Here is a 25766-nt window from a genome sequence, read left to right on the forward strand (position 1 = left end):
TGTAGTTTATTAAGTGCGCTGAGTGTTGCTAGGTTAGGAGATCCCCTATTCCCCTCACAGAGTTACAATTCCCAGAGTTCCCTGGGAAGAGGGACTGATTGTTTAACTACTCTGCAAAATTGTAGATCTGTGATGGGAAATAGGATTCTTTAAAGATGGTATATTAGGATTTTGCTTACTTGCCTTGTTTGAGGCGGCATCATCATCATCATCATCATCATTATATAACACGGGTGCCAAACACAAGGCCCGCGGGCCGAATCTGGCCCGCCAGACCTCGTCATGTGGCCCATGTAGCCGCCGGCCGCCAGCCTTCACCTTTTACTCTCGCTTTTTTTTTTTTTTTTGACACAAGAAAGCCGCCTCTTCAGCGCATGCGCGGCAGCCTACAAGCCAGAGAACGTCTGCCCTCTAGCGGCGCCGGCCATTCTACACAGGAAACCTCCACTTTACATGCATTCTACTTGCCATTATTCTGACTATGTTTCTGCTTTCAGAGCTAGTTATTACTTACATTATTACAAAAAACAGTAATAATTGAATGCAGTGACAATAATTTATGATAATAAAGAGTGGACACATAGGCCTACAGATACAACTGGCCCTTTGAGGGTGACCAAACTGCTGATGCGGCCCCCGATGAATTTGAGTTTGACACCCCTGTTATAGAACATTAAAATTTCCTCCCCTTCCCCTCCAAAAAAATTCGTATAAACATGGCCAGAATTTTAAATTTTCCCTGTTCAGGGAAGTTTTTAATATTTAACACTGTACTGTTTTTAACACTTGATTGGGAGCCGCCCAGAGTGGCTGGAGAAACTCAGCCAGATGGGCGGGGTATAAATAATAAATTATTATTATAAATGATAGCTTTATTTCACGTGGGATTATTCTGCTGCAGATTTTGTTGTTGTCGAACTGGAATGAGAGAGTGAGAAAATGCTGAGCTCTTCTCGCAATACTTATTATTCTAGGGATAGTGATCATGCAAATGTGAACCAAGGAAGATTGCGTGTTTTCATTTCCTGGAACTCGTGGAACGATGTGGGAATTTCTCAGCAGGTGGAGATTTCATTCATACCTGGAATGATGAGCATGCAAATATGCAAAGGTGGGAGCTTCCTTTTGTTCCTTGGGCAAATGGATTGCTGGAGGAATTCCAAGGCTGGGAGATAAGAATCAAAACGTGTACCAGAGATTTACAGTGTGGGATGTTACACATAATTCCACCTTTCCTAAAGAGATACTGTATGACAGCCTGGGAATTCCGGGAAGCATTCTTAGCATACCACAATGTCTTACTGACTATGCAAATAACGCTAGCTAAATTAGTCTTCCGATCAGATGCATTTCCTCCTGCGGGGGGCGGGAGGGCTGGGAGGATAGAGGAATGAAGATAGGGCAATGGATGATTTTTAGCTATCCATTGCCCTTCAGTGTAAAAAGCAAAACAAAAAACAAGGCAGATTACAGCTATAAAATCAAAGCAAAAAGCAATTAAGCAATGGTAATAAAAGAAGAGCTGCAAATAAATCAAACAGTAGCATTTAAAAAACAACAAGTCACAGACACACACACACACACACACACACACACACACACACTATGTATATATAAACGGCCCACTCATATATCAAGGCAGTGATCAACAGGCAGAATAAAATACAAGTATAAAACACCATAAAAACAAAATAATCATTAAAAAGGGCTGGCTCATCTTTTGAGTTAAAACAAATGAATAGGCCTGTTGCTCTTCAAGAGATGCCTGAATATCAATAATGTGGATGACTGTGCTTAGTACGTAAGAGGCCTGATGGATCAGGCCAGAAATATGTACATACCTGTCAAGTGTCCGGGGGGGGGGGAATTACAACTCATTTTTTCACATGAGATCAAGGCAGCCATTTTGGGTGTTGCGCTCTTGTCCACTCTTTCCCCGGGGTGAAATTGTGGTTTGGGTCACGTGACTCACCTGGGTTTCCGATCCGAAAAATTTGGAAGGTATGTACGTGTATAACTAACGGAGCTCCTCCAGATTATCTCAGTAATTGAGCTGGGATATATAAAGGGCTCAGGGCTTCATATATTCATACATGAACCTTGAACCTAGCTCAGTATTGAGTTTGAAATGTGTGAATCCCTCAGGTACCCAGGTCCAAAAGCCATGCAGGGATTTAAAAGTGAGCAGCAACACTTTGAATTGTGACTGGGAGCAGACAAGAAAGCAGTACAACCATTTAAACTCTGGTGAGATGCATTCAAAATGGGTGCTCCTAGTGAGCAGCCCAGTGGCTTCTATTCTGAGGTAAATGTGATTGCCAAAGAAGAAGAAGGACTGGTTCCCTTGAACAGTTTCCAAAGGCAGGCCCATATTACCCATACAAGCACTTTGTTTGTTTGTTTGTTTATCATATCACCCTTAATTCCAAAGATAACAGGGCGGCTCTCAACAGAAAATATAGTAACCTTGCCATCATGTTTTGGCTTAACTATAGTCAATATTTGTGGCCCCTACTCACAACCAAAAGTGATTTGGGCACAGGGCTGGCCCTACCATTAGGCAGACTGAGGCAATTACCTCAGGCGGCAGATGCTGTGGCGCATGAGGGGGCCAGTGGCCGTAAGCCCACAACTATTCCCCTCTGTTGGAGACCAGAGCTGTGTGTGGCACATGGCCTGGCATGTACCCCTTTAAACTACCCTGCTGCCCTCAGGTATAGCGGACGATGCTATTCCATTCACAGCGTGGAAGTAAGATCAAACCAACAATCCTGTCAGGAATGGTTTGGTGGGGACGCCATCTTGTCCTTTGCCTGAGGGAGCAAAAAGTCTTGGGACAGCCAGGTTTGTGCAACTATCTATCTATCTATCTATCTATCTATCTATCTATCTATCTATCTATCATCTATCTATCATCTATCTATCTATCTATCTATCTATCTATCTATCTATCTATCTATCATCTATTTATTTATTTATATTCCTAATTCACCTTTCCTCACAGGTTGTCAGGGCAGGAAACTATGACTATACAGTATGGCTAAAAATGGCTACCCTTTAAAAGGGTCTCATCTTCAGGCTTCTGTGCTCTTTGTTCCCGGTCATTGGCTCTTTGCTGGAAACCAAATGACACTTAATACTGAGCATTCAAACACACTTTTTTATTTTATTACCTCACATTTAGGAACTTTCCAGGTTTAGTTTCAGTGGGCTTGCTCAGAATGTCAATAAAGTGAGGTCAGAGCTCTCACACTTATCTGTCCTTAAGATGAAACTTAAGATGTCTGCAGGTTTTGCCATAACCCTCTATTTTTGGATACCTGTGGAGAGTACAGTTACATCTAAGTGCTGAATCAGGTGGTGGCTACACCCCAGGTAAATGCTTTAATGTTGAGCTCATCATGAATAAGATGGTCCTCTGGGGAATGACAGTTTTGCTGAAGCTACGCAGGTCCTGTGGACTCTCCTTCCTTGGAGGTTTTTAAGCAGAGGTTGGATGGCTGTCTGCCATGGATGCTTTAGCTGAGATTCCTTCATTGTGGGGGGCTGGACTAGAGGACCTTTGGGGTCCCTTCCAACTCTACAATTCTATTCTGTGGTTCTACGAATAGGAAATTGCTTTGGAACCCCATCCAGGGGTGTAGGAAGGGGGGCAGTGGGGGTGCCCTCACTGAGGGGGGTGGCATTTGGCAAGCCGCCTGCCCACAACTCTCAGGCCTACCCCGAGCCGTTGGGGTAAGGGGGGAACTGCACCACTTTGTCAGTGATATTTTCCCCTCCCCCCTTCATTTTGACAGCTTGGGGGAGGCTTAGAAGTCACAGGCGGGCGGCACGCCAAATGTCTGACATGGGCGGCTCTCTCTGCCCATGTCAGATGCGCCGCTCCAGGCACCCAAGCAGCTATCTCATGCCTGGGAGGGCACCCTCTACGCTATGCCCCCCTTGGGAGCATGCCATGCCCCCCTCAGGAGCGTGCCCGCCTCGGCAGCACGGGCATATGCTCCGCTGCTGACCCCATCTATGGTTCCTTCAGCCATTTCTGATTCTGTCCACTTTTCCTTACATGCTATGTCTTGATAAAATTTTGCTGCCAATTAGTAAAGGTCTGTTATATTATTATTGGTTCCATTTTACTGCTCTGCCGCTTTCAGCATGGGTGGGGGGCAGCATTTTCTGTTTTTGCCTCAAGCGGTGAAACGTCCTGGGCCATAAAGCGCTCGCAGAGTCCCAGTGAATAGGTTGAGTGAGCTCAGTGTTCCAATCTTGACATTGCTGTGTTTTGATTGATGCCGTCCATGCCCTTCATGACTAGGCGGGGCATTCTCAGTTGAATTATATTGTTACTGGAAGGCTGCAATTTGGTTGCCAGGGCCCCTGGCAGGAGTGGCGTATCATTATTCTTGTGTCAGATTGTGCTTTTGACTTGGGTAGTTGGGGCTGCGTAGAATGCCACAGTAACTCCTAGTGCAGTGGATGGTATCTTAACCTGGCACGGCCAATCGTGTTACAGTCAGGTCAAAGAAAGGGTCATCATCATGTGAATGACATCACAGTTTCCAGTATAGGAGGGGTGTGGTAAAAGGCTATAGAAACATGCTTTTTTTTTTGCTGAGAAAATGCAGAGGAAGACATTTTTCTCTTTCTCTTAGGAGCAAAGCAACAGCACTTGCAACCAGCTGGGGGCGACAGACAGAAAGGCAACCTAATTCTTCCCTTGCTGATTCCTTGTTAAGTTAACCACCTGCTGTCATGTACCATGTGTTTCTCCTCTTCCTTATCTCCTCTCTTTTGCTAACCTCATAACCCCATCATGGCCATATAGAAGCTTGTACTCGGAATGCCTTTGCTTGCCAGGAGCAATAAGCCTTCAGTTTATTCTTTTAACCACCAGTCTCACCAGGCTATTTGTTTCTGCATTCCCTTGCAACCTATATGCCAAACGCCAATACTCATATTGCCCACCATGCCCAATTAATTTATGAAACGCCTTGCTGCAAGATGTGCTGTTGGCCGGTAACCCTGGCTGGCTTTAAAGGGGGGTGGGGATAGACAAATGCTACTTATTTACATACTTTATATAGGTTATATATAACTTAAGTCCTTTGGACAGGTTATAGGGATTAAAAGCAACGTAATTATTGCAAAATTCATGGAGGATATGTTTCTTGGTGCTGGAGGAGACTCTTGAGAGTCCCATGGACTGCAAGAAGATCAAACCTCTCCATTCTTAAGGAAATCAGCCCTGAGTGCTCACTGGAAGGACAGATCCTGAAGCTGAGGCTCCAAGACTTTGGCCACCTCATGAGAAGAGAAGACTCCCTGGAAAAGACCCTGATGTTGGGAAAGATGGAGGGCACACGGAGAAGGGGACAACAGAGGACGAGGTGGTTGGACAGTGTTCTTGAAGCTACCAGCATGAGTTTGACCAAACTGCAGGAGGCAGTGGAAGACAGGAGTGCCTGGTGTGCTCTGGTCCATGGGGTCATGAAGAGTCGGACACGACTAAACGACTAAACAACAACAACAAATTACCCACCACAGTAAACGAGCCCTCCAGATTCAGAGGCAATATTCCTCTTCATGTCTGTTTGTGGGTGCCCTAGAGGCTACTGGCAGGCCACTGTAAGAAAGAGGATACTTGATGAGATGGCCCCTCAGTCTGATTCAGTAGTTCTCCTCGTGTGCGCGCACGTTTGAACAGCATACTGGCAAGGAACATTCCAGAAGGGCAAAGAAGCCATTGCACTTGCATCTAGAAGAATCAGGCACCTGAGAAAATTTCATAATGACAAGGTATGGTGGCAGGTATAATTATTTTAAATGCTAGATTGCTCAACCCATGTTTACAGGTTCTGAGCAGAGTCATTGATCATGAACTTTGCAATCGATAGCAGCTGACATGATTTCAACACAAGAGGACGCAGCCTAAGGACAGACTGCACCGGCTAATATTTATGTAAGGCCTGCCAGGTTATCTCATAACTGCATACTTTAAGCAGTTTGGGCAGATGGCCGCTAATCTAGAGATGTTCTCACTTCCTGATTTGCACTCTGTGTCTAATGGGTGAATTTTTTAAAAATTGAACAAAAAAGGCACATGGGAAACTGTACCTCACAAGATTGGTACAGTTGCCTTCCCAGGTTGGGATTGGCTGCTACTGACTCCTCCTGCAAGACTGGCAGAACCCATTAAGATAGCCTGAGGGATTTCTGAATATTTGCGAGGGGGCGGCTAACCAGCTCTGGTCAAGATCCTTGCCTCACTGTGGACAGGCCCATTGGCACAATTGCTTCTAACTGACCTTGGTTTTCTGGGTGGTGAAGCAGATGATGACTGGAGCACAGTTGGGGCAAATCTTGTGAGGAACAAGACCAAACATAAGTGAGAGTACATAACTGTGTCTACCATGTGGGAGTAGAGGTAAATGTGGCTTACTTCTCAGCCTCCATTGCGGCCTCAGAAAACTGCCCTCTTCCAAGTGGGGAATGAAATGGAATAGAAACAGCTATCAACTTGAAGTCCACTGTGGAAATGTGGCCCTCAAACTGAAGAAAATTATCCTCCCCTGGCCTGGAGCCCTTGGGGAGAGTCTTGGAGCATATTATATTTCACTAGAACAGCTACTAGAGTCAGGGCCAGCCCACCTATGTGGCAAGATGAGGCAACTGCCTCAGGTGGTAGGATCCACAGGGGCAGCACATCCCAATGTAGATCTTTATTCTCCCCTTGTTCCTGACATCTCCATTCACCCCTTCTTTTCTGGTGGGGAAGGGGGCACTATTTTGTGGTTTGCCTCAAGTGTCGAAATGTCTTGGGCCGACCCTAACTAGAATGGTGGACATAGGTTTGTGTGAGGGAAGGTAACCTTGGAGGCAGGTAGCAGCATTACTCTTCAGTGGCCTATAGGGAGCAATATGGAGGCATGGAAGTCAGTGACTTATGGCTTCATGGAAGCTTCAAATCACCTATAGGGCCATTGTGTTTTCCATTCTTCCTCCTGTCAGATAATGCTTGGATCTCTTTGCTTTCTGGGTTGAAATAGCATCTTTGCAATCTGCTTCAGGACCAAGCATGAGGAGATGTGGATGCTTTGCTGGCTGGGCTGCATCCTCCATTCAGGCTATAATTAGGGATGGGCAGGACAAGGGTAGCTATGGTATTTCTCATGGTGGTAGGAGAAAGCATGGAGGCTTCATTTCCTGTGGAACCACATTCAAATGCTCTGCATTGCACGACTCACAATAAGGCGTTCCAGATCTTTCTGATTCCTTACCAGCTGCATGGTGTGCTCTTCACAGCCTATCAGAAATGTGATTGTATAATATATTTAAATGCCACATTTAATTTAACCTTGAAGTCTCAGAGACTTATGACTCAGTCATAATTATTCCCACCCACCCACCTTCTCACTGAGTTTTTACTCTTTCCCCTGGAGACCCTGAGAAGGGGGCTGGACCCCAAGACCCAGAATATGTTCTGAGCAGTTGCCTAACTGGCAGATGTGCTGCCATCAGCCATCCTCTGGTATCTGCCTACTTTTTGTTTCTATTTAATCCTGCATTTCAACTACAGCTTGGGATCCTCTTCCACTTGCCCAGTTTTCTGCTGCAGCCTGGAAGAGTGTTACTGAGTTTGAGTGGCAGCTCACTGCATGAAGCCTTCTTTATGCTCCCCTTCCTCCTCCTCACATAATATTGCATGGTTCCTAATACTTTGAAAACACTGCATTGAAAACACTGGGATGAATACGTCAATCGGTGAAGACTATTTCATGATGAAATCTAAGCTAGCCAGGGTTTCCTTGGAGTAGATAAATTACAGGAGACAGAAGAGCACAGGAAGCCATGAAGAACCTAATCATAAATCAGGATTGACAGCTGTACCTAGATTGACCTCATACATAAATGGTTCCTTCCTTTTTGAAGTTTTAGGTGCTTTGGTTAAATTATTTTTGACGGCTCGTGTTTTTAACATATTTTTTCTTGCTGTTTTTCCTGTGCATTTTTGAAATTGTATTTCTTGCATTTTTTTTACTGTTGTTTTGAAAAGGGTTAAGGCTGCGATCCTAACCTCATTTATCTGGGAGTAAGCAGCATTGACTACAATAGGAATTATTTCTCTGTGTGGACGTGGCTAGGACTGTGTTGCAAGTTATTGTTTAACTTTTGATGTTAGGCACCTTAGTCTCGTTAAGGAAAAAGAGAGTATATTGACCTTTTCAATAAATAAGCAAGATTTATATGGATTATTCTGTTGTTCTTTGTGAGACCTCACATAACCATTTTGCACCTGTTGCACTCTAGGAATTTCATTTAAATTGCATCTTAAAAAGAAGTTCAGCATGATTTTCTTTCTTTCTTTCCAAGTAAATTTTTATTATTTTCTTTAAATATTCTTTTTCTAACAATCCTTACTATTACCATATGTTCCCTTTGACTCTGCCGAGTCTTGACTTCCCTTCCTCCCTGCAGTTGGTATATTAATCACATTCTTATCACGTACAATATTCTTGTATCACTACTGTTTTACATTGAAGGTGTTATTCCAGTCCAGCTAGTGTCTTTACATTTTTACAGTTCTCCTTTAAATATTCAATAAATTTACTCCAATTGGTCTTGTATCTCTGGTCTTCTTGATCCCGGATCCTCCCCGTCAATTTGGCAAGTTCCGCAAAGTCTGTCATCTTCACCTGCCACTCCTGGATGGTTGGTATATCTTGTGTTTTCCATTTTTGGGCCAGAAGGGTTCTCGCGGTGGCAGTAGCATACATAAACAAATTATGATCTTTTGTTTTAATTTCCCTTCCCATTAAACCTAGTAAAAAAGCTTCCGGTCTTTTGGGAAAGGTATACCTAAATATCTTTTTAAGTTCATTATAAATTAATTCCCAAATTTTTTTAACCTTATCGCAGGTCCACCACATATGAAAATAATTGCCATCTACTTCTTTACATTTCCAACACCTTCTAGCTCTCTTTCTATACATTTTAGCCAATTTTGTTGGCGTTAAATGCCATCTATACACCATTTTTAGTACATTCTCCTTTAAAGCCATACATCCAGTAAATCTCAAACCCTCAGAAGTTCAGCATGATTTTCAAAGGGAGTTTGTTTTTTATAATTTTGATTGTGCCACAGCCAAGGCCTACTTTTGTCACTTCTGTTTTTCAAGTATAGTTAGTATACTTTGGGACTATTATGAAGGCCTAAGAAGAGAAAGAGACCTCAGTAGCAATGGATCAGGACAGTAGAACATTGTTTGAGGTCAGGTCTTGGATACGTCACTGGAGTTGTCTTGGGACTCAGCTACATTAGTAAAGAAAAAGTATTTTATATGCGTTATAACACTCTGACACCAGATGGTGCTGTGGAGTCCTGTCTTTCGCAAACGTGATTTCCTGTAATAAAGTTTACAATGCATTTTCCTGAAACACTTTTTTGATGTGTCCAGTTCCAGCCTTAGGTATCTGCAGAATTTGTCTCAATTAAAATACAGCATGCTTCCTTTTGTTGGTGTCATGTGACTTTGATCAGTATTTGAATCCATTTTTTAAAAATTTAAAGGTTAGAGAATGCAGGAAGGTCAGTATGTTTGTTATCTCTGCAGGAAGTTTGTGACTTCAAGGGTAAACTGGAAAACACCTTTGGTTCACTGAGAGATGATTGAAGTCTGTAGGTCTCAAATGTTAGCAGTACCAAGAAGTTGGGAACAAACTCGTAACTCTTATCACAGTCTGAATAATTTATAGCTTTGTGGACAGTTTAAAACAATCTCAGCTTCTGTCAATGTTGAAACTTTATGGTTTTATTCTGTTTGCCAGGAGAACAGCCAGATTTGCTTTATTTGGTTCTTTTCCTAACGATATGGGAACCTGCTCCTGCTCTGTTTGTGTACTGCTAGTCTGCGCCATAACTACCGATTTACCTATAAACAAAAGAAGACGTCATTACTATCACAAGTTATAAATCCAAATTATTAACTTTTGTAAATGTGGCAGGTGATAAACCCCTGTTTAAAACCAACTTTTAAATTAATAAAATTAACGGTTGTCATTTTAAACATGCAGATATCTCAGAACACTAATGAAAGCCTTTGGAAATAATTTTACAGTACGAATGGGTCAATTGTTATTTTTTCATTGGGGGAAAATTGTGTATAGAACTTGCTGTCTCAAAAGGATGGCAGAGCAATTTTAAAACCTTTGCAACAGCTGTCTGACTGTTAAGATGGAACAGAGACACATCAGTTAACTCAGTGGGGATGTAATTCCAGGATGGTACATTTGTTCAATCTAAAGATAACAAACCTAGACAGCATCTTAAAAAGCAGAGACATCACCTTGCCAACAAAGGTCCGTATAGTAAAAGCTATGGTTTTCCCAGTAGTGATGTATGGAAGTCAGAGCTGGACCATAAAGAAGGCTGATTGCCGGAGAATTGGTGCTTTTGAATTATGGTGCTGGAGGAGACTCTTGAGAGTCCCATGGACTGCAAGAAGATCAAACCTATCCATTCTGAAGGAAATCAGCCCTGAGTGCTCACTAGAAGGACAGATCCTGAAGCTGAGGCTCCAATACTTTGACCACCTCATGAGAAGAGAAGACTCCCTGGAAAAGACCCTGATGTTGGGAAAGATGGAGGGCACAAGTAGAAGGGGACGACAGAGGACGAGATGGTTGGACAGTGTTCTCGAAGCAACCAGCATGAGTTTGACCAAACTGCGGGAGGCAGTGGAAGACAGGAGTGCCTGGCCTGCTCTGGTCCATGGGGTCATGAAGAGGCGGACACGACTAAACAACTAAACAACAACAAAGATAACATCTGTTGTATTTAATTTAACTGAAGATGATTAAAATGTTGTTGCGCAATTTAATTCATAACTGCGCTGTTATTTTTTCAATTGTCCTGATTGTGACTTGGGCAGCAGCCTGGAAATTAGCCCCAGCGAGACCTTTACTACTTCTGATGTGAACTCCCATAAATATTTATATAGGATTGCAACAGAAATATGTTGACTTCTTCTGCTCTTATTTAGTATTTTCACTACATATACCAATGTTTATGTTTTGATCTGCCTGTTCAGATTTGTATTTTATGGCTGACTCATCCAAGGGCACTGAGGTCACCTCCATACCACGCATTTAAAGTACATGTCTTTCACCCCCCCCCCCAAAAAAAAAGATCCTTGGAGCTATAGGGTGTTAATGGTGCTGGGAAGAGGATTCTTCGGTTGAGGGTATGACGGTTAAAGTGCTATAAATGTGGTTTAAATGTATGGAATGGATGTGATCTGCAGTATTTCACTGATGTCACCAAGATCTATGGGGGAGAATGTGCTTTTTGCATGCTTAACACTCCTTATGCTGGTTACAATGGACCAAGATACTGTCCTGTTTGTGTTCACTTTTCAAAAAAAAAGATATAAGTAGAGAATGAACAGGATCCAGAGCAGGTTTGCTGTGGAGGGCATAGGCTCAACCTCTTCTAAATTGGGGCAATATCCATATAAGTGTGTTATGTGTTTACTAGAAACAACCAAGTCATAATTAAGTTGAAAATGTTGTGTAAACGCTTTCAGGGGCGAAACCATGCTTTTCTTCACCTGGGTCAAAGACTTAGCTCAGCACCCCTCCCCACCTGTTTGCTTACACATGTGCATAAGCATACATGCTCAGACACACACCTCAGCACATTTGTTCTTGAAGGGCATAAAAAGTAGACAATACTGCATATTATTTGAATACAAAGGGAATAATAATGAATAACGATTTTTTTAATTGATTTCCAGCATAATTTACACAACAAAATAGCAAACATGACTTATAACAAGTAAAAAAAAATGTATGCATTTTTAAAACAGCATTAGGAGATACAGTGGTACCTCAGGTTAAGTACTTAATTTGTTCCGGAGGTCTGTTCTTAACCTGAAACTGTTCTTAACCTGAAGCACCACTTTAGCTAATGGGGCCTCCTGCTGCTGCCACGCCGTCGGAGCACAATTTCTGTTCTCATCCTGAAGCAAAGTTCTTAACCTGAAGCACTATTTCTGGGTTTGCGGAGTCTGTAACCTGAAGCGTATGTACCATACAGAGGTACCACTGTATAATGTATATAAAATTGTAATTTTAAAGCTGGTATCACTTGATCGAACTAATCCATTTTGTTGAATTAATTAAATTGTTTTAATTGGGTGTCGAAGAAATGTGCCATTGACTGTTACTGTTTTGAATTTTATTGTGTTGCCGCTTTCCTGAGTAGTTGTGCAGGCTACCGTTCTGAATTGTGCTTTTAAAGGAGATGAGTTGATGGAACCAAGGGGGCGGTGGCCTTAAAGCCTTTGTTGACAGCAGAAGGAAAACAGAGGCATCTCTCTCACATGCAGCTTGGCTGCCTGCACCCCGCTTCCACTGCCCACTAATTCATTTGCAGTAAGACTAACACAAGCCTCATGCTCCTGATGGAGGCTAGAGTAGGGTCAGATGTAAGTAGGGTGGAGAGGGCTTTGCTGGAGCCTCATGCATCTGAAACCAGGTGGGATTGAGGCACCAGTATTGCAAGGAGCAGAATGGCATGAGAAAACCCTCAGCAGGGCCGCCGACTTGCGCATCTCATTGGGGTGGGCAGGAGCATCCCACACCATGCACCTTCCCTCCTGCTCTGTGAGCCCGTGGGGGGCGTCAGTGCTTCTTGGCCTTCCTTTAAAAGGGTTAAACATGATCTGAGCAAGATTCCTAGAGAGGAAGGGAATTTGGGGTGGGGAAATTAATTAATTAACATGACTACGGTATGTCCTTTAATTTAAGCAGGTCTACTCTGAGTAAAACGGGACGTGGGTGGCGCTGTGGGTTAAACCACAGAGCCTAGGACTTGCCGATCAGAAGGTCGGCGGTTCGAATCCCCGTGACGGGGTGAGCTCCCGTTGCTTGGTCCCTGCTCCTGCCAACCTAGCAGTTCGAAAGCATGTCAAGTGCAACTAAATAAATAGGTACCGCTCCAGCAGGAAGGTAAGCGGCGTTTCCGTGCACTGCTCTGGTTCACCAGAAGCGGCTTAGTCATGCTGGCCACATGACCCGGAAGCTGTACGCCGGCTCCCTCGGCCAATAAAGCGAGATGAGCGCTGCAACCCCGGAGTCGACCACAACTGGACCTAATGGTCAGGGGTCCCTTTACCTTTACCTTACTCTGAGTGAAATTTTGTTGACTACCACCCATAACTTCCAATTCTACTTTCTCCCCACTTTTAAGTGATTGTAGCAAACCTACAGAATCTGGGTGGTTAGGGATGGGTCAATCTGTCAATTTTGGCTTTTTCAGTTACTCGTTTTGCCAGTCCTAAGCCCAGTTCTCCACATTTGCACAGCAGTTGGTGGTGTTTCGTAGGGTTTTTAGTCCTCATGAAAATTCATCAGTGTCTTAGTGTGAATTTCTCTCACCGAGATATTTTTGTGCGCAATTTTGCCTAACATCCGCATTTCTGCAAAGCAGCTTCCCCCTAGCATAATGTACTTTAACATTATTTTATGTAATGTATGCATTTACATGCAAATCCTATCCTAGCATATGCAATTTTGTATTTGTTACTTGGCCAGAGAACTGTGTTGCAACATTCAGAGAAGTGTGGCTATTAAAGGATGGCTGTGTTTCGGTTTGCACATTGTTTTGGATAGTGCAGATTAGGTAAATTCACTTTTTAATGCAAAGTGAATTGATGTTCTCTCTCACGCATGCCTTGGTGGCTGTTGTTTATAAATGGGAATTGGGACACTACCATTGCATCCCAGAATTCTCCTAGTACTGGGAACCAGTGATCGTAATGAGCCCATCCTGGACAACTGCCATTTTATAAGAATCAGCTTTATGCCTTTAGTCTGGCAGCTTGTTGTTGAGTGAGACTACTTGGCTCTTTCTATGCCACTGACGTGCCTGCCCCAGGGATATGATTTCAGCCGGGGATTGAGGTCAGATGTATGTTGTTGTTGTTGTTGATGATTGAATTTCTATACCTCCCTTCAGCCTAGGATCAACCTTACTGATTTTATCTCCCACTTTTCATACATCTGCTCCATGAATCGCATTTGCTCTCTTAATTTGGAGACCAGCAAATTGCACCATTAGGTCTATCTGTCTGTTGAGGCTTTCTCAGTCATTTCCCAAGCTCCATGGACAGCTGCTTTTGAAATGGAAGAGGAAGTTTCAAAAGCCGTTTGTAGTCTGCAGTGATTCAAAGTTTCCTTTTCATTTCTTCCTTGGTAAGTTGAGTTGCAAGCATGTACATAGCAACACTCCTGTGCTCCTTTAGCTGTGTGACATATGCCTACAAGTGTAGGGAGTTGGCCTCTGAACGGTTTGAGAAAACTGGGATTGCAAAACCTTTAGGACTGGGAGCACCGTACAGCATGATAGAAAAAATTTCTTTGACGTCACATGTAAAACAAACAAAAACCTGATTTGTTGTGGAGTTATACACTGCATGTATAACTGGCTCTGGGCTAGCTAGGAGGCAGGAGACTCAACTTCAGCTCTTCCCTCAAGCCACTAGGTGGCCTTCAGCAAGAAACAGAACATTAAACCAAGGTTTGCTAGATCTCACCATCAGATTGTTTGGTCGTTCTCAGCCAACCAAGTCTCATCTCTACATAAAACATTCAACATAGCCATAAGGAAAACCCCTTATTCAAAAATAGTTACTAGGTACAGTACCCTGTATCCACCTCCTATAATCTAGAGCTTCTTGAGTCCACGATGTTCACACAGAACTTCTTTTGCACTGGCCAATCACTGCAATAATTGCATTCAATGGAGAAGGTGGTTCCATGTGCAGACTTTTTGAAAGCACAGAGCTTCCCTTCTCTCCTGAGAAAGTAGGGATACCTGCTCTTGCAAGGACTCCATATATGTGCACTGGAGTTTCTGTTCTCACAAGGAGTGTATGGAACCTCTGGCATTGCAGCGTGCAAATCAGGATGTTTCCATTTCAGAGCAGGAATGGGCAGGGAATTACTTACAGCCTCTTCCTGGTTTTATTATTATTATTATCACCACCCCTTTTCCATGACTGGTAGAAAGAGGGGTGTTGGGTTTTTTTCAGGGAGCCTAGATGACATGGCATGGAAGCAAATGCCATCATTCTGTTTCCATTGCATTTCCCCATCCCTTTCCTTATTGCAAAAAAAGAATCTTGATTGCATAAAGAATCCATTTGTGCGCGTGCACACACGCACACGCACACGCACACACACATTTACTGATTTGCTTTTAGAAAAATATTTTATTTTTTCAATTTTTCATTTTACAATGTTATCACAACAAAAATTATGTCTAAACACATTTACTGATTTGAATGTGCACCGTTGCATGTTGATTAAATGTCACACAGAAATAATCTTAATATCACACCACATACAGTAATGTTTCCCTTTTTTGCATATAGTCAAACTTGTAATGCAGAAAAGGGGAAAGACAGGAAGGAACTGTTGCAAATAGAGTTTGCACTGAACAAAATTTAGAAATGAAAAATAGAACAATGGAGCCTTGGTTTCACTTTGGGAATGTGACCAGGTAATCTGAAGCACTAGAATACAACGGGAAATTCAGCTGAGAATTTGGGAAGCATCCCTGGTTTCTTCTGACCTGTCAGAAGTGCCTCTTCTAGGATAAAACGTGAGGTTATGCCAGAAACCTTTATGGGGAAGAATTGCCTGCTAACTCTCACCTCAAACAAACTGAAGACGACAGATACCACTGATATAAATGAAACTAGCATACTTTTCATTCAGAATTGCAAATGCTGTATGGAATGTCAAATCCTTTTGCTCTGGTTTCTTTCCTATTTAAATACAGCATTACCTCATAGCTTCACAATGCTATACTACTATTAATTGGCAGCAATCTCGAAGAAAACAGTTGCGACACTCCCTATAATAATCACTGCACAAAAAGGGAAGGGTGGATAATTTAGTTGCTCTCAATGTCGCAATATTGTTTATCCAATACCTGCCGTGAGTGCTGTGCACCAAGGGTGGGGACCCTTTTGCCCTCCAAATGTTACTGAACTACAGCTCACATCAGCCACAGAAAGCATGGCCACTGAACAAGGGTGATAGGATTTGTAGTTCAGCAGCATCTGGCGGCCAAAGGGTCCCCATGTCTGCTGTACGCCTTAACACAACGGGTGGAAGGAGAGAGCTTTTAAAATATTTTATTTATATTTAAAATATAAAATATTTTAAAATATTTGTTAAATGAAAAGATGAGGTGGTTTGAAATACGTAGGGAGGCAGCGCATCTGCAATAGTTGCCAGTCATGAATATATATAACGCTTCAGGTTACATACACTTCAGGTTACAGACTCCGCTAACCCAGAAATAGTGCTTCAGGTTAAGAACTTTGCTTCAGGATAAGAACAGAAATTGTGCTCCGGCGGCGCGGCAGCAGCAGGAGGCCCCATTAGCTAAAGTGGTACCTCAGGTTAAGAACAGTTTCAGGTCAAGAACGGACCTCCGGAACAAATTAAGTATCTCACCTGAGGTACCACTGTATACATATATAGTGCTATGATACTTAATTTAGAAACGTAAATAAACAGGCACTGGCTCCCCAAATGTTCTGAGAACAGTGCAGCTGAAATAGAGCCAGACACCCTCTATTTTATGAGTAACGAACTATATTCACTTCCTCCACTCCTACCGCCAAGAGAGAGCTAAAGAAACTCATTTTGCACTGCATGTGCAGACTAGGTGTTAGCTTGCTACAAACCATGGTTTGCAAATCAAAATTTAGCCTCAGGAGCCCAAACTCCTCCTTCCAGTTTCCATTACTTCACGTGCAATATGAGAAATAATAATAGTAGTAGTAGTAGTAGTAATAATAATAATAATAATTATAATTATTATTATTATTATTATTATTTATACCCCGCCCATCTGGCTGGGTCTCCCCAGCCACTCTGGGCTGCTTTCAACAAAATATTAAGATACAATAGTCTGTTAAACATTAAAAGCCTCCCTAAACAGGGCTGCCTTCAGATGTCTTCTAAAAGTCTGGTAGTTGTTTTTCTCTCTGACATCTGGTGGGAGGGTGTTCCACAGGGTGGGCGCCATTACCAAGAAGGCCCTGCCTTGTTCCTTGTAGCTTTACTTCTTGCAGGGAGGCAACCGCCAGAAGACCCTCGGCGCTGGACCTCAGTGTCAGGGCTGAACAATGTGGGTGGAGACGCTCCTTCAGGTCAAATCAGGTGAACCTGCTTTGGAATCCAAGGAAGGAGGGTCCCTGTTCCATGACTACCTGCAGGTATAATAGACGCACGTTGAGGGTTATTAAAATGTTACTGCTGAGATATGCCTTTATGAGACATTACGTGCAAATACTGGTAACTGCCCCCGTTCCATTCTTCCCGAAAGAAAAACAGATTCAGGTGTGGGTGATTTTGATCAGAGAAGCAGTGGGAGGGGTGTTGGTGTTGGTTTTTAACCCTTTCCCTGCCTGCAGCCTCTCAACTCCAAATTTCTCCCCGAGAGGGTTGGTTCCCCCGAAGGTTCACAATGAGTCTAAATGGGGGTTCTTCAATTTGAAGCAGAGAGTCTGTGGGATAGTGGAAGTGTAAAGCACAGCCCCACTCAAATGCCCTCCTTTGGAAGCTGTGTTTTGTTTATAAAGAAGAAGAGCAGCAACAGCAGAACTGAGTGACATACGACTTGTAACCTGTCCTTGAGACAGAGAATGCAAAGCTCTTTCAGCACTTGTTAAGCACAGTAAAAATGATAAACATCAGCAGCATGGGTTTATAACATTTTTGAAAGTTAAATCAGGATTCTGGTGTGATGGCAGGGTGCAGAGGCTGTTGTTTCACAGAGGAATGTTGCTAGGCTACACATAATGGCTCTTAAGCATATGGTGCCCTCTGTGTCCCTCCAAAGTCTTCAGCATTTGGAGTCCTCCTACTGGGTGTTGTGAAAGGACCCTATGGCACTCTGGCGGGGGCAGCAACTGTTTCCTGTAACCTTGGAGCCCCCTACTGGAATATACTGATATGCTATGCAGTTGACCACATAAAAGCAGCCTATGCTAGATCAGGTGAAAGGTCCACCCTGTGTAGCTCTTTGCCTTCAACAGTTGTCAACTATATTACCCTGGGAATTAGAAGCTCACAGCAGAGCAAGATGAAGAGATTAATCCCCTATTGCATTGGTGTCCAAACTTTTTTTCCAAAGAGGGCCAGATTTGATGAAGTGAAGGGTCATGGGGCCGACCAAAGGGCTGTCGTCCCCTTCACCTTGTGCCCTCCGTCTTTCCCTACATCAGGGTCTTTTCCAGAGAGTCTTCTCTTCTCATGAGGTGGCCAAAGTGTTGGAGTCTCAGCTTCAGGATCTGTCCTTCCAGTGAGCACTCAGGGCTGATTTCCTTCAGAATGGATAGGTTTGATCTTCTTGCAGTCCATAGGACTCTCAAGAGTCTCCTCCAGCACCATAATTCAAAAGCATCAATTCTTCGGCGATCAGCCTTCTTGATGGTCCAGCTCTCACTTCCGTACATCACTACTGGGAAAACCATAGCTTTAACTATACGGGCCTTTGTTGGCAAGGTGATGTCTCTGCTTTTTAAGATGCTGTCTAGGTTTGTCATTGCAGGTGTTTTTTAATTTTGTGAGTACTGTCACCATCATGGAGCCCAAGAAAGTAAAATCATCAGAGTTCTAGGGTCTCTGATAATGGAGGTTCCATTTTAACAGCCATTAATAGACACATTTTTCATGAATTTGCCCATTGCAGACACATCAACACCTCTTGTCGATAAAAAAATATTAATATGCTCTGAATGAAGAACTTTGCACCAAAGTTGTTGGTTCTGAATCTAGTGTCAGAGTGTCATATATATTTTGTAAATATTTAGTCTATTCATACAATTATTTTAAATGAGTTTGAGTATGCTACAGCCCAATTCTAACCATGTTTATGCAAATGAAAATCTTGTAAGTTTCATTGCCATTTCCTTCTAAAGAATGAAGTCTCGCCCAACTATTAATTATGAAGGAAGTAGAGTTGGGATGATGGGGCAGTTTCTTTGGGGTTGTTTTTTTTTCCCTTTTGGAAGAGTGGGGCTCGTGGTCTTAGGATTCGGGGGGCTCTTAGGCATGGTACCCTCAGTGCCTATGCCCCTGGTCTGCAAGAGGTGGAAGGTGCAAGTTGAGAATTCCCTTGGCTGCATCTGCTGTATTGGATGCTCTGTATAAAGCTGAAATAGGAGCATGGGATTTGGGGATCATTGGGATTTGGGGATCTTGCTGGTCTGAATGCAGAGCCCTGAAGCTAGCACTGAAGGGAGAGCAGAGGGACATCGCCCGGCTGTGAGTCATGAAGGCCGCTCCCTGCAAGGCTCTTTCCACCTGGCCTAGGAGACGGGGCCCACACTCACCCAGCACTACCAAAGTGGTTCCTGGGGAGACCAGAGGGACATTGCTATGCCTGACAACAAACCCTAAGTATTGGATTCTTTTGCCCCATCTTTTGGTGCCTGCCAAACAGCCGTGTCATCCTTATGATAATATTTTATTCTCTTGCTAATTATGCTGTTTTAAATGTGCATTTTATATTTGACTTCACTTAGCAATGTTTTTTTCTTTTTTGAAATGTTTGGGGTTCTTTTGTTGTTAACTTTGTTTGGGTTACATATTTATTCTGTAGGTGACCTCCTTTGCAATGTTTTATTTTGAAATCTTTAAGATAATATTTTAGTTTTCTGCTAATTATGTTGCTTTGACTGTATATTCTATATTTGACTTTCTTCAGATTGTTTTATTGATGTTTTAATATTCTGTAAACCGTTTTGAGATTTTTCTTAAAAATATAAAGCAGTATAGAAATTAAAAACATACATACATACATACATACATACATACATGGGATGCTAGGATAGGAAGCACCCACATGATCCAGCCTACCTAGACACACCTGGTGATGCATCAGGGGAGCATCATTAGAGCAGCAGGCACAGGGCAAAGGTTGCTTGAACTGGTCCTTAGATGCCATGGCGGTGTTCATAACCAAGCTTATTCACTGAAATCCCCGCCCAAAAACACTCCCATGCTAATACTTTGGGAAGTGAGGGATATAGGAGCAAATAGATGGTTGCATTGGAAATTAGCAAGGACACCGCAGGGACTTGAACCCCGTCCTGGAAACCTTGAAGGTGGTGCTTGAAATGGTCCTTTGGTGCAATGGTGGAGTTAAGAATCAAGCTCAGTCACTGAAGTCAGCACCCTCCCATGCTAATACTTTGGCTTAAGAAAAAAGGAGCCAATTGTTATTTGGACAGTGTGGGATAGAGAGGGATAGAGAGAGATAGAGAGACACAGAGAGGGATGAGAGAGTTAGCAGTTGCATAGAAAGTAAGCAAGGACACCGCAGGGATTTGAACCCCGTCCTGGGAACCAGGAGCGCCGACCACCAGTGTCTTTTGCTTTTTTTTTTGAGCAATGCAACAAGGGGAAAAGCAAAACCTGAGAGAACATTCTGCGAATGTTCTCTCAGGGAAAAGAAAACCTGAAGATGTTAAGAAGAGCTCTTTGGAGAGACCTGCGGAGAGACCAGCAGAAAAGAAAATGAGAAAAAGGAGAGACAAATACAAAAAACATTGTCCTGGGGGGGGGGACACTGAGTAGTGGAACGTGAATTTACCTAAAGCAGCACTGTCCTAATGCTGGTGACTCTCGCTGCAGGGTTTTTCTTGATGTTTCAAGAGCTCTCACTCACAATGCATCTTTCTCGTCAACTGAAGAGATCTGCTTCAGGTACAATGAGCTCTGGGAAGCCTGAAGAAAAGAGGAGCTGGAACAAAAGAAGTCTTCTCCTATCTGCAGGTGAGCCTCATTGTGGTGACGCAGAATACGGCCTCTTCTGACGACTCAGTCATCCCGACCTGAAAGAGTCTTAGCACAAAGAGTTGCAGACCGAACACAATAGAGATTTCCTCCCTAGCCAAGCTAGGGATACTCACCTAAATGTCCTTCAGTGGTAGTGTACCGAACTATATTACTACTATCATTGTGATGTAGCATTTAGGGTTTACTTGTGAGTTATCTGAGCCTGTCATTGCCTCTGAAAATACAAGAGTACTTGATAGTTACCTTCCTTCAGCTGTGATGGTCACTTCAAAGTGAGAAGTGAAGGGTGAAGAGGATGTGAGGGTGATCTGGCTGTGATATCTATCACTCCATTGATTGCCAGGGTTGATTTGGCTGATCTGGCTGATTTGGCTGATCTCCCTCCCTCCCTGCTCCATGTGCTTCCCTCCCAAAGCTGCGTGTTCAGTACAAGACGACGACCATCCCGGATAAAAGAAGTGCACCATTCTTTGGTCAAGGGTATACAATAGCTGTGCTCCCCTGCTAGGACCTCCAAACAAGCTCAAGGGTCCAATTGTTGGAGAACGTAGGGTAGGCAAGCTTCCAAGACTCCAGTCACATCCAAGTAAGGTGCTGAATTTTGTGTTGTCTGAACCATGCATTAAATGGTGTTCTTGGAAGATACTTAGCAAAAAGTTTAGAGGTTCCACCAGAGGAGCACAGCTATCATATACCCTTGACCAAAGAATGGTACACTCCTTCTACCTGGGATGCTTGTCCTCTTCAACTGAGCACACAGCTTTGGGACATGGAACGATGAGGGATACAGCATAATCCACCCCCTTAGCGCATTTGTCAATGAAATCATAGGCCATGATTTTAGAGTCATTACTACCACAGCCACATGACGTATCAGTGATAGGTTTGCCTGCCCTGTTGCATAGTTACCTTTTGACGTCCGTTTCCCATTTATTATGTCATCTTGTAGTTGCTGCTGGAAAGGCCAGTCCTTTCAGTACAGCTCTATAACTTTCAAGCATTCATTCTGCCTCCACTGGAATCTCCACTTGCAAGACACATTGGAGACATATTCCAGAATTGAAGGCTCCAGTTTCAGATGGGAAGATATAGAAGAATCCTTTATCGTAACAGGTTGCAAATCATCTTGCCGCAACTTTAAAACGAATGAAGAATCACACTTCCATTTTGACTAGATATCTCCTCCCTAGTCAAGCAAGGGATACTCACCTAGATGTGGTTCAGTAACAGAGTACCATTTTGACTGCCATTTTTTCATTAATCGGGTGAAGAGATTAAAAAGGAGAAACCAGTACAAAGCATTGCACTGAAAAAGATCACTGAGTAGTGGGGGGAAAGAGCAGATAACCTAATGCAGGTCAGTCAAAATTCAGGTGCCCCTCAAACATCTACTGCAGGGTTCTCCTTGATGTATCAAGAACTGAGCTCACGTTGCATCAACTGCTTTAGATACACGGAGCTCTTGGAGGGGTGTAAAAAGCAAGAGCTGGAGCAAAAGAATATTAGTCGGGGTTTTCCCACCAGCAGAGAGACCTCAGTCAGCAGTGACACAGGAAAGGATCTGTACTGTGTCCAGACTGCATAAGGTTCTTCCTGCTGGAAGCTCAGGTGGCAACCACGTGGAACTTGCTCAGCTCTTCTATTAAAAAAATATGATTAAATGACCAAAATCGCTCCATATAAGCTCCTTGGCTGTCTTGGTTGTATGTGTTATTCCATTTATATTGTACGTTTCCTCCAATGAGCCCCAGCTGCTGTGATGATCCCTCTCACAGTGTCTCAGCACAAGAATTGCAGGAGGAAAACAGATTTTCTCTCCAGCCAAGCACGAGATACTCACCTAGAAGCCCTTCAATCAGAATGCATTTGCACCTGTCGCCACCTCTGAAAAGTCCAAAGTATTTAATAGTTACCTTCCTTCAACTGCAGCACTAGTTTCCAGGTGGGAAGTTACTGGCAAAGGAAGCTGACTGCTAGACCTGGCTTTAAAATTGGTATTTTAGTAAACTGGTATCACCTTCAGTGATGGAGGATCCCAATTTTTCTTTGTATAAAGTCAATGCTTTGTGTTGTCTGAGCTATGTGCCAAATAGCTGTTCCTAGAAGATGCTTAGCAAAAATAAAATAAAATCCAAAAACCTTGGTTATTACCATCAGAGAGCCACATTACGCATCGGGGTAATCTTGCCTGGCCTGTTCCATAGTTACCTTTTGAGCTCCATTTCCCATTTCTTTTCAAAATCTTGCCGGTTCTACTGGAAAGGCTTAGTGGAGTTGATGTTCTAGTCTGCTTCCTCATTGGATCCTCACAACAACCCTGTGAGGTAGGTAAGGCTGAGAGATAGAGCGCTTCATGGCACAGTGAGGATTTGAACTCAAGTCTCCCAGGTCCTAATCCAGCACTCTAGCCACTCTCAGGAACTTCCTTTGGAGAAAGCACTTTCCCTTAGGATCCTGGACTTGCCGTGTGCCTGAGCAGCCACACTCCAGTCGCCATCAGCAGTTTCATCCTAAAAATGCTTTATTTGCCTTTTCAGCAAGTTTTTAACTTACCTGTCTTTCTCTCCTTCCAAGGCAACCTGAGCCAACATGAAATTAGAAGGAACGGCTTTGTCCTCTCCTTGTCTTCTTTGCTTTTTCTCTCTCGACATGCATATTTCTAGCTTCAGCAACAAAAAACCCCAACTTTCCCTTCATGAAATGACTTCTCTAGTTGCCTTTTAAAAGAAAAGCCTTCTATTTTCCCTACTCATTGTCCCTCTTCTTTAAGCGGACTTCATATCCATGTACCCTTTCATGTGCTCCTTCTTTTCATCCAAAGACTCATCAGTTTGAAAGGTAAATAACATTTTATTCTCCCCTTCCTTCATTTATCTTCATTTCCAGTTAAGTATTTTTAATTTTCTCGATTCTCTTTAAAATCTCCATCTTGGTATTTTTCTGAGCTTTTTGTTTGTTTGTTTGTAAAATACGTCCACCGTGACTTCTGTCGCTCTGCAGGAAGAGGTGGCTTCCTCTGAGTGTCGTGGGCTCTTCAGACACAACTGTAAAGAGAGGGTGTCAATGAGATGCACCTGGAAGAGACTGGGGTCTTCAGCACCTTTTCTCTCTCCTACAGAAACAGAGGAACAAAAACAGCAGGTTACCTAAAGCCGCGCAATCAAAATGCATGTTTCTCTCAATAATACACTGCTGGTTTTTACTTGATGTATCAAGAGCTCTTACTCACTTTGCATCTTGGGAGTTAACAAAACAGTTCTGCCTCAGACACAGTGAACTCTGCAACGTCTGTAAAACAGAAGATCTGGAACAAAACAAAGAGCGTTGTCCCGCCCGCAAGTGTACCTCATTGTGGACTGACACAGGAAAAGGCCTTCTCTGCAGTGACATCTCGACAGAAGAAGTTCCCTTGGAAACAGGAATGGCGGCCACCTGGCGTCTTCCGTTCCCAGCTCATCTGAAAAGAATGACTGAATGACCAATGTTGCCAAGTGCAAGCTTCTTAGGAACTTGTATATTTTATGTATTATTACATCAGTAACCTACCTTTTCTCCAGTGAGCTCAGGGCGGTGTAATCGTCCTTCTCCTGTGACCTGAAAAAGTCTTTGCACAAAGAGTTGCAGAAGAACACAATATAAATTGTCTTCCCAGCCAAGCAAGAGATACTCACCTAGATGTACTTCAGGCATAATGTATACAAGAGTATTGCTGCTATCATTGTGATGTAGCGTTTAGGGTTTACTTGAGAGGTATTTGAGCCTGTCATCGCCTCTGAATATTCAAGAGTATTTGGTAGTTACCTTCCTTCAGCTGCAATGGTTGCTTCAAAGTGAGAAGTGACAGGCGAAGAGGATGTGAGGGCGATCTGGCTGTGACATCCGTCACCCCATTGATCGTCAGGGTGACAGCCTAATCCACCCCCTTAGCGCATTTGTCAATGAAATCATAGGCCATGATTTTAGAGTCATTACTACCACAGCCACATTACGTATCGGAGATAGGTTTGCCTGCCCTGTTGCATAGTTACCTTTTGACGTCCGTTTCCCATTTATTATGTCATCTTGTAGTTGCTGCTGGAAAGGCCAGTCCTTTCAGTACAGCTCTATAACCTACAAGCATTCATATTCTGCCTCCACTGGAATCCTCCACTTGCAAGACACATTGGAGACATATTCCAGAATTGAAGGCTCCAGTTTAAGATGAGAAGATACAGAAGTTTCCTTTGTTGTAAAAAGTCGCAAACCGTCTTGCCGCAACCTTAAAACGAATGAAGAATCACAGTGTTCCATTTTGACTAGATATTTCCTCGCTAGTCAAGCAAGGGATACTCACCTAGATGTGGTTCAGTCAGAGTGATATTTTGACTGTAATTTTTTCATGAAGCGCGTGAAGAGATTAGAGAGCCAGTGTGGTGTAGTGGTAAAGAGCGGTAGTCTCGTAATCTGGGGAACCGGGTTCGCTTCCGCGCTCCTCCACATGCAGCTGCTGAGTAACCTTGGGCCAGTCACACTTCTTTGAAGTCTCTCAGCCCCACTCACCTCACAGAGTGTTTGTTGTGGGGGAGGAAAGGAAAGGAGAATGTTAGCCGCTTTGAGACTCCTTAAAGGGAGTGAAAGGAGGGATATCAAATCCAAACTCTAAAAAGGAGAGACCAGTACAAAGCATTGCACGGAAAAAGATCACAGAGTTGTGGGGGAAAAACAGATTGTCTGAGCTATGTGCTATGTTCAACTGCAGCACTAGTTTCCAGGTGGGAAGTTACTGTGAAAGGAAGCTGACTGCTAGACCTGGTTTTAAAATTGCTATTTTGATAAACTGGCATCACCTTCAGTGATGGAGGATCCCAATTTTTCTTTGTATAAAGTCAATGCTTTGTGTTGTCTGA

The 25766-nt window shown here is 43.2% G+C and overlaps 1 long non-coding RNA gene across 2 annotated transcripts; it reads left to right on the forward strand.

Annotated features, from left to right (window-relative positions):
- Positions 1 to 2022: 2022 nt before the first annotated feature.
- On the forward strand, positions 2023 to 25580 carry LOC310696280. Of its 2 annotated transcripts, XR_014520512.1 has the most exons (4): positions 2023 to 2247; positions 20777 to 21166; positions 21764 to 25287; positions 25530 to 25580. It is a non-coding gene; the product is annotated as an uncharacterized lncRNA (long non-coding RNA). The 2 variants fall into 2 exon arrangements; XR_014520513.1 differs by lacking the exons at positions 2023 to 2247; positions 20777 to 21166 and having other exon boundaries at positions 21244 to 22206; positions 22912 to 25287.
- Positions 25581 to 25766: the final 186 nt, after the last annotated feature.

This window comes from Podarcis liolepis, assembly GCF_965112155.1.
Source record: "Podarcis liolepis genome assembly, chromosome: 17".
Classification (NCBI taxonomy): Eukaryota; Metazoa; Chordata; class Lepidosauria; order Squamata; family Lacertidae; genus Podarcis; species Podarcis liolepis.